Below are 15615 nucleotides of genomic sequence, written 5' to 3'. Positions count from 1 at the left end.
AAGGACCAGCATAAACCAGCAAAGGACTAGCATAAACCAGCAAAAGACCAGCATTAACCAGCAAAGGACCAGCATTAACCAGCAAAGGACCAGCATAAACCAGCAAAGGACCAGCATAAACCAGCAAAGGACCAGCATTAACCAGCAAAGGACCAGCATAAACCAGCAAATGACCAGCATAAACCAGCAAAAGACCAGCATTAACCAGCAAAGGACCAGCATTAACCAGCAAAGGACCAGCATAAACCAGCAAAGGACCAGCATAAACCAGCAAAGGACCAGCATAAACCAGCAAAGGACCAGCATAAACCAGCAAAAGACCAGCATTAACCAGCAAAGGGCCAGCATTAACCAGCAAAGGACCAGCATAAACCAGCAAAGGACCAGCATAAACCAGCAAAAGACCAGCATAAACCAGCAAAGGACCAGCATAAACCAGCAAAAGACCAGCATTAACCAGCAAAGGGCCAGCATTAACCAGCAAAGGACCAGCATAAACCAGCAAAGGACCAGCATAAACCAGCAAAGGACCAGCATAAACCAGCAAAAGACCAGCATTAACCAGCAAAGGGCCAGCATTAACCAGCAAAGGACCAGCATAAACCAGCAAAGGACCAGCATAAACCAGCAAAGGACCAGCATAAACCAGCAAAGGACCAGCATAAACCAGCAAAGGACCAGCATAAACCAGCAAAGGACCAGCATAAACCAGCAAAGGACCAGCATAAACCAGCAAAGGACCAGCATAAACCAGCAAAGGACCAGCATAAACCAGCAAAGGACCAGCATAAACCAGCAAAGGACCAGCATAAACCAGCAAAGGACCAGCATAAACCAGCAAAAGACCAGCATAAACCAGCAAAGGACCAGCATTAACCAGCAAAGGACCAGCATAAACCAGCAAAGGACCAGCATTAACCAGCAAAAGACCAGCATTAACCAGCAAAGGACCAGCATAAACCAGCAAAGGACCAGCATAAACCAGCAAAAGACCAGCATTAACCAGCAAAGGACCCGCATTAACCAGCAAAGGACCAGCATAAACCAGCAAAAGACCAGCATTAACCAGCAAAGGACCAGCATTAACCAGCAAAAGACCAGCATTAACCAGCAAAAGACCAGCATTAACCAGCTAAGGACCAGCATTAACCAGCAAAGGACCAGCATAAACCAGCTAAAACCAGCATCCCAGCACCAAAACATACCTAACCAGCATATGGTGTTTTTTTCAGCAGGACGAAAAGAGCATTTTTTTTTTTCAAGCCCATGTATTACAGGAGAGTGGGGCTAGTTGTCATGGAAGATTTCACACAAGGATGTAGGTTTGATTTTGCCATTGGTGGGGACATAACGGCATTATTAATTAATTATAGCATCCGTATTAAATTCTACACTCTTGAAAAATATAACAAGCAATGTCTGTTTTTGGAAACTATATATAGTTCTCTACTTGAGAAGGCAAGCTACAGATTAATGGGTTAATCCAAATTTCACAAAAAGTTTATGGACATATTTATAATATAACTCAGGCATTGAAGTGAGATGCTGTTTTTGTCACTCTTCTGAGAAAGATGTCATTCACTTGTTTCAGCAATGAACCCACAAAGAGAAATTTTGGTCAGATTTGTTTAATGTTCATCCAATCTCATTTTGTAAGTGACTTTTCTTTCTGTTTTAAAGATGTTTTCTTTGGATTGTTTAACTATTCAAAAAAAGAATATAGGAAAATATAACCTATTCATTTATTTCCTCCTAGCTAAATTTAACATAAACATAAACAAAAATCTGGCTCTAAACCTCTCTGTTCTTTATTCAAAATTGATCTAGACAAGAATAAAGTTTTACTAGTAGTAAAACCACTACTAGCCTTCTTTCTTCAGAAAAAAAATATTTGCAATACATGCTCAAAGTCCAAATCTGAATCAAAAGATTTACGAACCCCCACCGAACGAGCGAAACCGCTCCAAAGTTTCGATCTGAAACAAAAAGATTCACAAACCCACTCTGAAGTTCGAATCGAAATCAAATGATTCGAGATACGCGTTCTTAAGTTTCGACTTGAGTCAAGTGCTTTGCCATAAGCAAAGTTTGATAAGCGAATTAAAAGATTTGCGATCCCCGAAGATCCAATCTGAATAGGTATTCAGATCAATAGTGATTTCAGATAGGGAATTCGGGAAAATTATTCGATTTACATCATTAAATTCGAGAAATGATTAGCGAACCTGCTCCAAATTTAGATTGGAACTTCAGATTGGGTTTGTGAATTAAGTAGATTAAGTTTCAATCTGAATCAAAAGATTTACAAACCCAATCCGAAATTCAGATGCAAGGTTCCAATCTGGATCAAATGATTATTAGCTACCCGCTCTGATCAGATCGAAGCTCCGATTTGAATTAAAAGATTTGCGATCCGAACCGGGTTCCGGTCTGAATCAAAAGATTCACTAACCTTCTTTAAAGTTCCCTATTCAAATCCAATGATTCTCGATACACACTCCGAGGTGTGCTTAATTGCTTGCAAGCTTTATTGATATTATAGCAAAGTCCCCTTTCAATTTTTGTAGTCCTTGATTATGCAGTTCAGTTGCTGACAGTTCAATAGGAAATCGGTTGTAAGCACCCAGTCATCTCATACCATTTAAATGAATGTTGAATTTATCAGTATATATTGTAATAATTATTTGAGAAATTGTTGTTGTATCTGATTAGTCTATATAGAGTGATAGTCAGTGTAAAAAGAGCAAATGGGAGAAGCGATGAACACAAAACAGCATAGCAACATATACATTTAGACATTTAGCAGACGCTTTTATCCAAAGCGACTTACAAAAGAGGACAATGGAAGCAATCAAAAACAACAAAAGAGCAATAACATGCAAGTGCAATGACAAGACTCATTTAGCCTAACGCAGTAAGCTACACATTTTTTTTAATTATATAATAAAAAAAAGATAAAAAAAGAAAAAGCAAGCTAGTGTTAGAAGCCTATACATAGATAGAATACAACAAGAACAGAGAAGCTAGTGTTAGTTAGTTTTTTTGATATGTTTTTACTCTGTCCATGTATTGAATGTGTGTCCTTGAAGTGCACAGTTTTTTTTAGCGTATCTTAAACTTCTCAGGTAATATCAATGCCATGTCCTTTTGCAGATGCGACAGAAATTACAACAGTTGTTGCATACACATATACTTAACTGTTTTATCAAAATTATTGCTAGGGACAATTTAGTTGCTGGATATTGGTAGAGATATCTCCCTACTCCCTATAGCATTCCTGAAAATCCTAAATTGTGTTTGAGTGAACTCTGTGCTCCAAATGATATAATATTTTTTATTTTTATAATTAATTCATTGCTAATTCATAATTAATTTCTTTCTCTTTCTTCCTTTTAATAAATATAAAATTACACAAAAAAATGTAAACATTTTGTAGTGTAGTAACATTGTAAATGTCTTTACTCTAATTTATGGTACAGAAAACTCTAATTTTTAAATTGTAATAATATTTCTCTTTTTTTTTTTTTACTGTATTTCTGATCAAGCCTGGGTGAGCATTAGAGACTTCCTTAGCTGTTAGACTTATGAATTCCTTTTAGTCTGTATTTTTTTTTTTAATCTAATTCTAACTTATAGACTTTTTTTTTTGGCTTTGATCATAAAAAAAAAACACCAGCAGAGTGTTTTGATGAATATTAAAAACTGTGTCAAATGTTTTCACTGTCAGGCACGGATGAAAATCCTAAGTGGAAAAAGTATAATGTACACAAAGGCAAACGAGAATAGACATATTCGGGTAGAGTTTGCAGCCATATTATCTTATCGAGCCATTGCACATGGGAATGATCATTAACATGACAATCCCTACAGAAGTGGGGAAGAAGATTAAAACAGAGGTGATGTGATACACATACAGTATGGACTGAATAACCTAATCTGACATTTTTAAAACCAACTTGATTTTATGTAACGATTCATCTTCATGGTCCATTTGGGTCCTGGCCAGCTGAAACGCACAGAACCGCTTGACAGATGTGAAATCCCTTGTGGACCACATTTGCGAGTGTTTGTTTTATGCAAAGGGTGACTGACAACTAAAGACATGTTTCTGACAGTACACTGTCCACTAAATTTACACGCACACCAAACGACCGATGGTTCTCGATGGTGTGGATAGATTGCGACAGGCAACAAACACAGACGAGCAATGTAGCAGAACAAAGAAAACTCAGCCAATGTTATTTGCAGCTCAAACCCCCAGTGCATCTGTTTGATACATCATATATAAGCAAGAAAAAACACTGTCTGTTGCATAACTAAAAATCATGCAAAATGTAACAAAAGCTGTAGTCCAATTTGTAAAAAAAAAACATTTCATTTAGTAAATTACCTTCTTCTAATAGGCCTATCTTCTGATCTGTCTTCTGTACCATGTCTTGTTAATGTTCCAAAACCCCAAAGAAACCAAAGCAGACCACATCATTTAATGCAAAGAATCTGAGAGTTTAATGAAATGGGATTGCAAGCTATGACTTTGTTACCGCAAACTTCAAACAGCATCCATAACTGCAGCAAGAACCAGAGAGAATAAAACACAGAGCCATCTGTCTGGGCCCCTGTGACAACACTAGTTAGAGTCACACACAAACACACACACAATAATCAAAGCACCCTGTGCATTTAACATACTTCAAGGTGCATTGACCTTCTAAGCCCTACTTACACTCCACACAAAGGTGAAGTCGCAAAGCAACACAAGCACAAATGTGGACACTAACAACATCACCAAACGAACTCTGCAGCACCTGAGGGGCTCTGTACGTTAATGATTTATTTACACGTTTTAAATATTGATCAGATGGGGGGGAAAGCAAATGTGCAATTGAACGGCAGGAGGTTCTGTTCACTCTGAGATAAATGCGAAATGTGCCACGACATGAGGTTTTATCTCAGTGTGAGTCGAACTCTTGCGCTTTAAAAGGCTGCTGATCGCAGGCCAAACACGCTTTGCATTTTGAACGAGTGCAGACAATGTGTACTAGCTGTTGCCTTATTTAACGTAATTGCAATTGGTAAGAAAACCAACAAATGCTGCATGATCACATGCGGTGGTCAGTGGTTAGTAGCCCGCAGGTTGCAGCTGGTCATGCCTGTGGCATTCATCTATTTCTCTGCATTGGTTCGTGTTTTATTTATTTACTTTACAGTTACTGGTCGATCACAAGCATACGTCTAGGGATAGGGGGGTTATCCATTGTCGGTAGCCGTTACTTTTTTCCCCCGGTACTTTAGCCTACTTTGTGTAATAACTAAAACATTTATTTCAGTGAAAAAATAAGTCCAAAGCTCTCTATTTTAACATTTTAAACAATAGGGCTCTACAATCTTTTGCTTTTTTTTTATTTATTTTTTTAAAGAAATTCTTATGTGTTTTAATTTTTCTGATAATCAAATGAAAGCATAAACATTTATTTATTTTTAATCAAATGAAAAATAAACCCTTTTAATGTCAAACAAACAGAGGTTTACTGTTAAAATCAATACATTCAGTTTAACACGTTTAAATAATAATTGTAGTATTTTTTCTACAGTTAAGTGGTTAATCTTGTTGTAATATTTATTTTTTATCATATATTGTTTTATGTAAATTATTTAAATAGGAATATATGAACACCTACAAGACTAATATTGTTCTGTTTCATGTTAAACCGTACTTTTATTTTGACAGGATGCCGTACTGTACTGTGTGAAACGGTAAAAGTGACACTCACAGCAGCTTTGGAAATTGATTGTTCCTGTTCATGTGAGATTCAAATGCAATTAGCGGGAGCGTCACGTGTGCTTCAGTATGCCTGTTGTAAAAACAAACGCGCCTCCGCCATTCATTTTTTTTTTTTTTTTTTTTGCTCAATAACAATTTACAAACTCAAAGTGGGGAAAACAATTATGCATATGAAAAATATACACTTGACCATAATTAAATTTCCAATTATACAAAAAAATCCATGTGTATATATATAAATCTCCACAAATTAAACAACAAACAAAACAAACATTTTCGGGGGTTGCAAGGAAAATAAACAAATAAAAATATACAAAATGTTACCATTCCTAAAAGAAAAGAGACTCATACATGGTTTTACACAATTCACCAAGGGGTTGATTATCTTTGGATAAACATTTTAGAGACTCTATGTATTTTTTACATTCATTTTTACGCCTCCGCCATTCATACATACAGAGGCAAACGGAACATGCAGGATTCATATTAAAACGGTCTTTTTGCATTTCAGTTTTCACAGACACTAGTCCATATCGCGATTTGAATTAAGTGACAGACCAACTTTTGATTTATTAATCCAAAAATCGACGAATTCCGTGGCATTCCGCGCTATAGTATTAGTAAATTCAGTTTTTATGAATGGAGTCCGCGATCCAGTCCGTGTTTTCGCGGAGGAGACATAAACGTGCAACCATGTAGAGACAGAAATGACATGCCTTCGTGTAAATAAGATAAATAACATAAGGCAATTTAGTTTGTTTAATAAAAGAACAATGTATAGACCTGTTCTATAGGAAAGCTAACCTTAAATGTCTTCTATTGTGATCTGGCGCTACATCGAAAATAAAATGAACTTGACGTTCAAAGGGGGCGGGGGTGCCGTTGGGGGGTAGCAAAAAAAGTATTAACTTTGAAAAAAGATGATGCTTTGCATGTCTCTTGTACACTTTTATAAATTATTTTCTTTGACATGAGTACTAATTGTTGATAATGAAAATTGGGCATGATTGTTATGCAGAACAGAACTTGAAGTCAAAATTGAGTAACAGTAATGAGTCAATACGTGATGATAGGGATCTTTTTTTTTTTTTTTTTACTAACGCAAAAAGCCTACTCAAGTGCACTCACATTTAATGTTTTTTTTTTTTGTGCGTGTGTGAATTTCCACATGCAAAATCACTTTCATTCAGATATTGCTGGAGATTCTGCTGAATTTAGTAGGTAAATCTTATTATTGTTTACACATGTATGATTTTGAGATCCATCTTTTCACACTAAGGACAACTGAGAAACTCATATGTAACTATTACAGAATGTTAAAATGCTCACTTCAGAAGGAAATGCATTAAGAACCAGGGGGTGAAAACTTTTGAACAGATTGAAGATGTGTACTTTTTTATTTTTATTTTTTTCATTTAGTACTGCCCTTCAGAAGCTACAGATTATGTACATGTTTCCCAGAAGAAAATAAGTTACATTTACCCTGATCTTCAACTTCAAAAAGTTTTCACACCCAGCTCTAAATGCATCTTGTTTCCTTCTGAGAATTTGTGGGACCTGAAGGATTTTTCTGAAGAACAGAGGGCAGTTTAACTGTTCAAGACAAACAAGGGACTCATGAACAACTCTGACTAAAACAAAAAGCACAGCTGTGGATCATTCAGGTAACAACACAGTATTAAGAAGAAAGTGTATGTAAACTTTTGGATAAATTTGGATAAATTCAGCTATTATTTTTTCTTGTGAACTATATGTGAACTTTAACGTGAAATATGTTACTCAGGTCAGTACTAAATAAAAAACATGCATTGTGTATGATCCCTCTTATTTTGGGTAAAATAATTAACATTTTGCAGATTCTGCAAGATGCGTGTAAACGTTTGACTTCTGTGAATACACAAAAGTATCATTGACATTATTGGGATATTTTAAAGAGATGAAAATAATAGGAAAATAACATAGGAAATGAATGGGAAATATAAAAAATGTAAAAAAAAAAAATTAATGAAATTAATATCATACAGTTGGTTATCTGTCCAACTGTAAACACACACACGTATATATATATATATATATATATATATATATATATATATATATATATATATATATATGTGATGATTACATTGGCTTTGCTTTGTTGTGAATTCTGAAATTGCTTTGTTGGCGAAACAATTATGCTAATGTAATAAATAAAACAAGTTTGTTTGGAACGCTAGTGGTATTTCTCCAATAAAATTCACATCTCTCTCATGCATACCCACTGGGTCTCTCAGACATGTTCAGCATCTTAACTGTTTATTATTTCTAGGCCAAAAAACGTCTCTAGGAAGCCAAGTTTGGGCTACAGTATCACAAGAATTGTACTTGCTGGTCTTTTAGCTTTCAGTAAAATGACAAGGGAAATATGCAAACAACAAGAAGCAGGCCACCAGAAGTTATTTTATTTCCATTTCACGCACTGGTTATCAGTGAAAATAAAGAGTGTGAACTGATCTGGATCTTGTTCGGCACTGGTTTGGTGCTCTAATCGCCACTGAATAATTCAGACTCTCCGTTGGCCTGTTCAGAGAGCTGAGGGTGAAGGTCTTGAGTCCTACATTGAACCCAGTTTAACTCACAAACCTGGAATAACCACATTTCAGAGTCAGGACATGTATCTTAAAACACCTTTCGTGTGCTTATTCATTAGGTTTGATGTACACAAGCTCCAAAAAGTATTTAGACACTGAAGTTTCACTTAAAAACATATACATTTTTAACTGTATTTTAAAATGACATGTGCAAATAAATGCTGCTTGAGCTTTTCTCAGAAGGACAATTTTTTTCTTTTGTATTAACTTGGATGTGTTTTTGTGGATGTATGAAGTCAGTTTTCCTCATGTTTAAAACAGATAAACCACAGGTTTCGTTTATCCCAAAACATTTATTAGCAATTGTTTATCAGCTGTAAAATACAATTTATGATTATTTGCTGAAATGTTTCACTTGAAAAGTGTTTGTGCTATATTTCAGTAACAGATTTTTAATCGCAGTAAACCGTGAACGGCTGCTTTCGTGTTAAGCAGGTGGTTCCAGGTCGTGGAACATCCCCCCTGAGTTTATGCAACTTTAATATCTCCAGACCCTGCACAGTTTCTCTATTGCACTAAAAATACAGCACTGGAATCACTTATGCATGAACTCACAAAAGAATGCTGATCTCTACTTTAACCCTTGCTGTTTTGTTCACATTAAGTGTTCTTTTTCATCCTTTTTGGTCATGTAAACATTTTAATATTTGGTTCTCCATTTTATATAAAAAAAAAAATAAAACTTTAAAAATAGTTAATTTTCCATCTGAAAATGTTATGTTATAGGCATTAACTACAATGTCCATGCTCAAATGTACAGTATATTTAGTAGGAAAGTAAACAGCAAGATGCCATTTAGCATATGCTTTTTCTAAATGGATTTACAGTGAATTTCCTACAGCTGACAACCTCTCTAAAACAGCCTGAAATTATAAACACACTCATGTTTTCTTAATGAGCTAAATGAGGACATGCCATTGACTTAAACATTTTTAAAGTTTTAAAAAGCAATATTAAATTATTAATCATTATTTCAAATAAAGGCATCTCCAAAATGTCCCCAAATGAATTTAATTACAAATAAGCGAAGCATGTATATCCAAAAATCTTTTAAATTATCTTCAATATATTTAATTGACAAGCTTTGTATAGACAATAAGCATCAAATTACATCCCATGTGTCACAGTCTGGCTGGGTTGAGGAGTGGAGATGGAGCAGGATAACCGGAGTAGATGAATATAAAGAAGTTTATTAAATAAAATACTGCAAATTAATACAAACAAACAAAAACCGGGAGCAAGAAGAAGCACATGAAACATAAGTAACATTAACGACGGACAGCTGGGAGTGATCAGACACCGACTTAAATACACAGAACATAAGGCGTGGCTACAAACGAGATAACAGGATAACGAGGGGGAAAATACAAATATGGGCATGGATAGAACCAAAAAACACTAAACCGAAAGGGGGAGCAAATGGGACAAACCAAAAGTACTGGAAACAGAGGGGGAAAAACACTAGGAAAACAGAACGGGACAGGACAAAATACTGACATTACACCCCCCTCCCCAAAAGGCGCGTCTCGCGCCGTCTAACATCCATAAGGGAGGGAGGGTGGGCGCCCTGGAGACCGCTAGACAGGGATACAGGGAACACAGGATACAGGGCGGTCTCCAGGGCAGACAGTCCAAGAGGCCATGGTGGATCTGGGGGCTCAGGAAGCCATGGCCGAGTAAACAGTCCAGGTGGCCATGGCGGATCTGGGGGCTCAGGAAGCCATGGCCGGGTAACCAGTCCAGGTGGCCATGGCGGATCTGGGAGCTCAGGGGGCCATGGCCGGGTAACCAGTCCAGGTGGCCATGGCGGATCTGGGGGCTCAGGAAGCCATGGCCGGGTAACCAGTCCAGGTGGCCATGGCGGATCTGGGGGCTCAGGAAGCCATGGCCGAGTAAACAGTCCAGGTGGCCATGGCGGATCTGGGGGCTCAGGAAGCCAAATTATAAACACACTCATGTTTTCTTAATGAGCTAAATGAGGACATGCCATTGACTTAAACATTTTTAAAGTTTTAAAAAGCAATATTAAATTATTAATCATTATTTCAAATAAAGGCATCTCCAAAATGTCCCCAAATGAATTTAATTACAAATAAGCGAAGCATGTATATCCAAAAATCTTTTAAATTATCTTCAATATATTTAATTGACAAGCTTTGTATAGACAATAAGCATCAGATAACATCCCATGTGTCACAGTCTGGCTGGGTTGAGGAGTGGAGATGGAGCAGGATAACCGGAGTAGATGAATATAAAAAAGTTTATTAAATAAAATACTGCAAATGAATACAATACAAACAAAAACCAGGAGCAAGAAGAAGCACATGAAACATAAGTAACATTAACGACGGACAGCTGGGAGTGATCAGACACCGACTTAAATACACAGAACATAAGGCGTGGCTACAAACGAGACAACAGGATAACGAGGGGGAAATACAAATATGGGCATGGATAGAACCAAAAACACTAAACCGAAAGGGGGAGCAAATGGGACAAACCAAAAGTACTGGAAACAGAGGGGGAAAAACACTAGGAAAACAGAACGGGACAGGACAAAATACTGACATTGTGAGTTTTGACCTGCATATATGTCTTTTAAATTAAGTAATGTGTTCTAGCCTGCCTTCTGAATTGTATCTTTTTATGCAAATGTTCTAATAACCATCAACATTTAAACCTTAAATTAGCTTTTGGATGACAAACGGATGCTTTCAGGCTTATGATGCAGTGTTGTTTGTTTTAAAGTGATCAATTCAGTTTTTAGACACAAAAAAAACAGATGGTTTTTATTCAGCTCTGTGTATTTGTTCTAGCTGGAGCCACTAGGTGAGAGATTGTTCTGCTTTTGACAGGATGTCACACCTGTAAGGTTGAAGCGAACAGAAGGTGGGTGTTGTTAAAGGTACTGAATCACAAAAAAGACAATCCTAAAGGGAATGCTAATGGATTTTTTATTATAATTTGACATGTCAAAGTCAGCTTTTTACAAAATATATTCTTTTAAAGCAGCTTTACAAAGCCCAATGACCCCAGTCAACAAGTCTAAGGTGGTAGAGGCAAGGAAAAATCTCCTTAAGATGTGCAGGTGCGCAGGGAGAGAAACCTTGAGAGGAATGAAGACAGAGTTTGGGGAGCCCATTCAACTGGCACATATGTAAATGTACATATGCCAAATATTATCTACTTACATAACGTGTAATAGTATAGCAGATGTTTACTGAATAAATTATTAAATAATTTAATGTTATCCTGCAGCAGGATCTTATTCTTAGAGGATTCGTATTTGATTAGTTCCAAATTAGGAAAGATTGTTCTTTGGGAATATCTTTTGACAAAGATCTATCTATAGCTATACAGGTGCTGGTCATAGGAATATCTTCAAAAAGTTGATTTATTTCACTAATTCCATTCAAGAAGTGAAACTTGTATAATGTATACATTCATTCCACATATACTTATATATTTCAAGTGTTTATTTTTTTTTAATTTTGTTGATTATAACTGACAACTAATGAAAACCCCAATTCAGTATCTCAGGAAATTAGAATATTGTGAAAAGGTTCAGTATTGAAGACACGTGGTGCCACACTCTAATCAGCTAATTAACTCAAAACACCTGCAAAGGCCTTTAAATGGTCTCTCAGTCTAGTTCTGTAGGCTACACAATCATGGGGAAGACTGCTGATTTGACAGTTGTCCAAAAGGCGACCAGTGACACCTTGCACAAGGAGGGCAAGACACAAAAGGTCATTGCAAAAGAGGCTGGCTGTTCACAGAGCTCTGTGTCCAAGCACATTAATAGAGAGGCGAAGGGAAGGAAAAGATGTGGTAGAAAAAAGTGTACAAGCAATAGGTATAACCGCACCCTGGAGAGAATTGTGAAACAAAACCCATTCAAAAATGTGGGGGAGATTTACAAAGAGTGGACTGCACCTGGAGTGCTTCAAGAACCACTACGCACAGACGTATGCAAGACATGGGTTTCAGCTGTCGCATTCCTTGTGTCAAGCCACTCTTGAACAACAGACAGTGTCAGAAGCGTCTCTCCTGGGCTAAAGACAAAAAGGACTGGATTGCTGCTGAGTGGTCCAAAGTTCTGTTCTCTGATGAAAGTAGACTTTGCATTTCCTTTGGAAATCAGGGTCCCAGAGTCTGGAGGAAGAGAGGAGAGGCACAGAATCCACGTTGCTTGAGGTCCAATGTAAAGTTTCCACAGTCAGTGATGGTTTGGGGTGCCATGTCATCTGCTGGTGTTGGTCCACTGTGTTTTCTGAGGTGCAAGGTCAATGCAGCTGTATACCAGGACGTTTTAGAGCACTTCATGCTTCCTGCTGCTGACCAACTTTATGGAGATGCAGATTTCATTTTCCAACAGGACTTGGCACCTGCGCACAGTGCCAAAGCTACCAGTACCAGGTTTAAGGACCATGGTGTCCCTGTTCTTAATTGGCCAGTAAACTCGCCTGACCTTAACCCCATAGGAAATCTGGGCTCTCATAACACCTGAGCAGTGCCACAGACTGATCGACTCCATGCCACGCCGCATTGCTGCAGTAATTCAGGCAAAAGGAGGAACTAAGTATTGAGTGCTGTACATGCTCATGCTTTTCATGTTCATACTTTTCAGTTGGCCAAGATTTCTAAAAATCCTTTCTTTGTATTGGTCTTAAGTAATATTCAAATTTTCTGAGATACTGAATTTGGGGTTTTTATTAGTTGTCAGTTATAATCATCAAAATTAAAAGAAATAAACACATGAAATATATCAGTCTGTGTGGAATGAATGTATACATTATACAAGTTTTACTTCTTGAATGGAATTAGTATTCTAATTATATGACCAGCACCTGTATATACTGTACAGTTGAGGTTAAAAGTTTACATACGCCTTTTAAAATGTTAAAATGTTAATTATTTTACCAAAAAAAAAAAAAAAAAGAGGGATCATACAAAATGCATGTTATTTTTTATTTAGTACTGACCTGAATATTTCACATAACAGACGTTTACATATAGTCCACAACAGAAAATAATAGTTGAATTTCTTGAGTTTCCCTTCTGGGAAACATGTAAGTATCTTCTGTAGCTTCTGAAGGGCAGTGCTAAATGAAGAAAAAAAAGATCATTAGGCAAAATAAGAAAAATTAACCCATCTTCATTCAGTTCAAAAGTTTTCACCCTCAGCTCTTAATGCATTGTGTTTCCTTCTGAGCATTTTAACTTTTTGTAATAGTTGCATATGAGTCGCTCAGTTGTCCTCAGTGTGAAAAAAAATGGATCTCAAATCATACAGTCATTGTTGGAAAGGGTTCAAATACACAAAAATGTTGGAAAACCAAAGAATTTGTGAACCTGAAGGATTTTTTTTAAAGAACAGCAGGCAGTTTTAACAACTAAAAACAGCTGTTTCTCATTCAGGTAACAACATAATATTAAGAATCAGGGTTGAACAGGGTCATTTTTATACATTTAACTCATTTTTTATGTGAAATATCTTGGTCAGTACTAAATAAAAAATAAAATGCATTTTGTATGAACTCTCTTCTTTTGGTCAATTAATGAACACTTTGCAGATTCTGTAAGGTGTATGCACTATACTATGCATTAAAATGCAAAGTATATGCCACTTTATTGTAATTTGACAAAAAAAATTATACAGCAGAGAGGATGCAAATGAGTGAATAGCAAATATATTTTGATCTGTTGTGAAAAGACATATTTTGCAAAAGTTTAGAGAACATATTAACTAGTTTTCCCTCAATAAACTCCTAATTTCTTATTGGGTTTAGTTAATATGTGATTTATAAGTACAAATAAACAGCCAATATGCTAGTAATACTCATGCTAATAAGCAACTAGTTAATAGTGAATAGTGTTCCATAATCTAAAGTGTACAAAAAATGCAAATGTACATTTTAAAGACCTTAGTGCAAGTTTTAAACTAGACTTTTTCCATTAAAAATATTTCAATAGGCTTGTCTGAGGCTGAGCTAATTAAAACCCAGCTTCATCCCCACTGTTTTTTTTTTACCACAAAGTAGCCTACTTCTGCACTTTTCAGAAATGTGACTCCATAACGGTATGGTGTTTGGGGTCCCCAGCTAAATATGTGACCCTGGACCACAAAACCAGTCTTAAGTTGCTGGGGTATATTTGTAGCAATAGCCAAAAATACATTGTATGGGTCAAAATTATTGATTTTTCTTTTATGCCAAAAATCATTAGGAAATTAAGTAAAGATCATGTTCCAAGAAGATTTTTTGTAAAATTCCCACTGTAAACATATCAAAATGTAATTTTTGATTAGTAATATGCATTGTTAGGAACTTATTTTGGACAACTTTAAAGGTGATTTTCTCAGTATTTTGATTTTTTTTGCACCCTCCAATTCCAGATTTTCAAATAGATGTATTTCGGCCAAATATTGTCCTATACTAACAAACCATACATCAATAGAAAGCTTATTTATTGAGCTTTCATATGATGTATATATCTCAGTTTTGTAAAATTTAACCTTATGGCTGGTTTTGTGGTCCAGGGTCACATATATGGTAGAAAAGTACAACAAAAGAGATGAAAATAAACAGCTGCACACCCCAAACAGAGCATTAGGGCTAGAATGACCAGCACAAACTGCATGACAGCACACATGGAGTGAAAAGAGAGAGAGAGACACGTTGAGAGAGCGACAGAGCTAGAACAGAAGAGGGAGGGGAGGGGAATCGAGCTTTTAAGAGATTTGATAGAGATTAGAAGCGGCACAGTGTTGAGAAATATTATATGTTCGATACGAATCTCATTTCATGGTGAAAAGGCAGAGCGCGCGCCCGTGGACGCGGACGGAACTGCGGAACGCGCGACTGAATGAATGAAAAGGACGAAGAAGAGCTCCGGGCTTTCTGTAAACAGGTCAGAGGTGATCTCACGCAGGTCATAGGTTATCTCGATAGATCATAGGTAGGCTAAACTGTTGGCAAAAGCCTCAGGTGGTTGGAACGAGTAGAAATGTCTTCGAGGGTTTGAGGAGAGGTCGTGGATATCTCGACAGACTCCTGGAGAAAGTTCAACATCAGGATGAACAGGTAAAAAAACGGAGTATAATATTTATATTTGTGTCTTGCAGTGTGTTTACAATGTGTCGTTTGTTTCCACGAAGTTTATACGGTTTTCTGTAGCCTTTTTTCTACATCTATACCA

At 36.6% G+C, this 15615-nt stretch overlaps 1 protein-coding gene across 1 annotated transcript in view; it reads left to right on the top strand.

Annotated features, from left to right (window-relative positions):
- The first annotated feature begins 15140 nt into the window (after positions 1–15140).
- The window catches only part of LOC141287743 (metabotropic glutamate receptor 8-like), a 51903-nt gene continuing 51428 nt past the window's right edge, over positions 15141–15615 (top strand). Inside the window, exon 1 of the mRNA XM_073819877.1 lies at positions 15141–15500. The gene's annotated coding sequence lies outside the window, so the exon portion shown is untranslated. The remainder of the gene's footprint in view (positions 15501–15615) is intronic.

This window comes from Garra rufa, chromosome 15 (genome assembly GCF_049309525.1).
Source record: "Garra rufa chromosome 15, GarRuf1.0, whole genome shotgun sequence".
Lineage (NCBI taxonomy): Eukaryota > Metazoa > Chordata > Actinopteri > Cypriniformes > Cyprinidae > Garra > Garra rufa.
The sequence above is the reverse complement of the archived record's forward strand: the minus strand, read 5'-3'. Positions and strand labels throughout refer to the sequence as shown.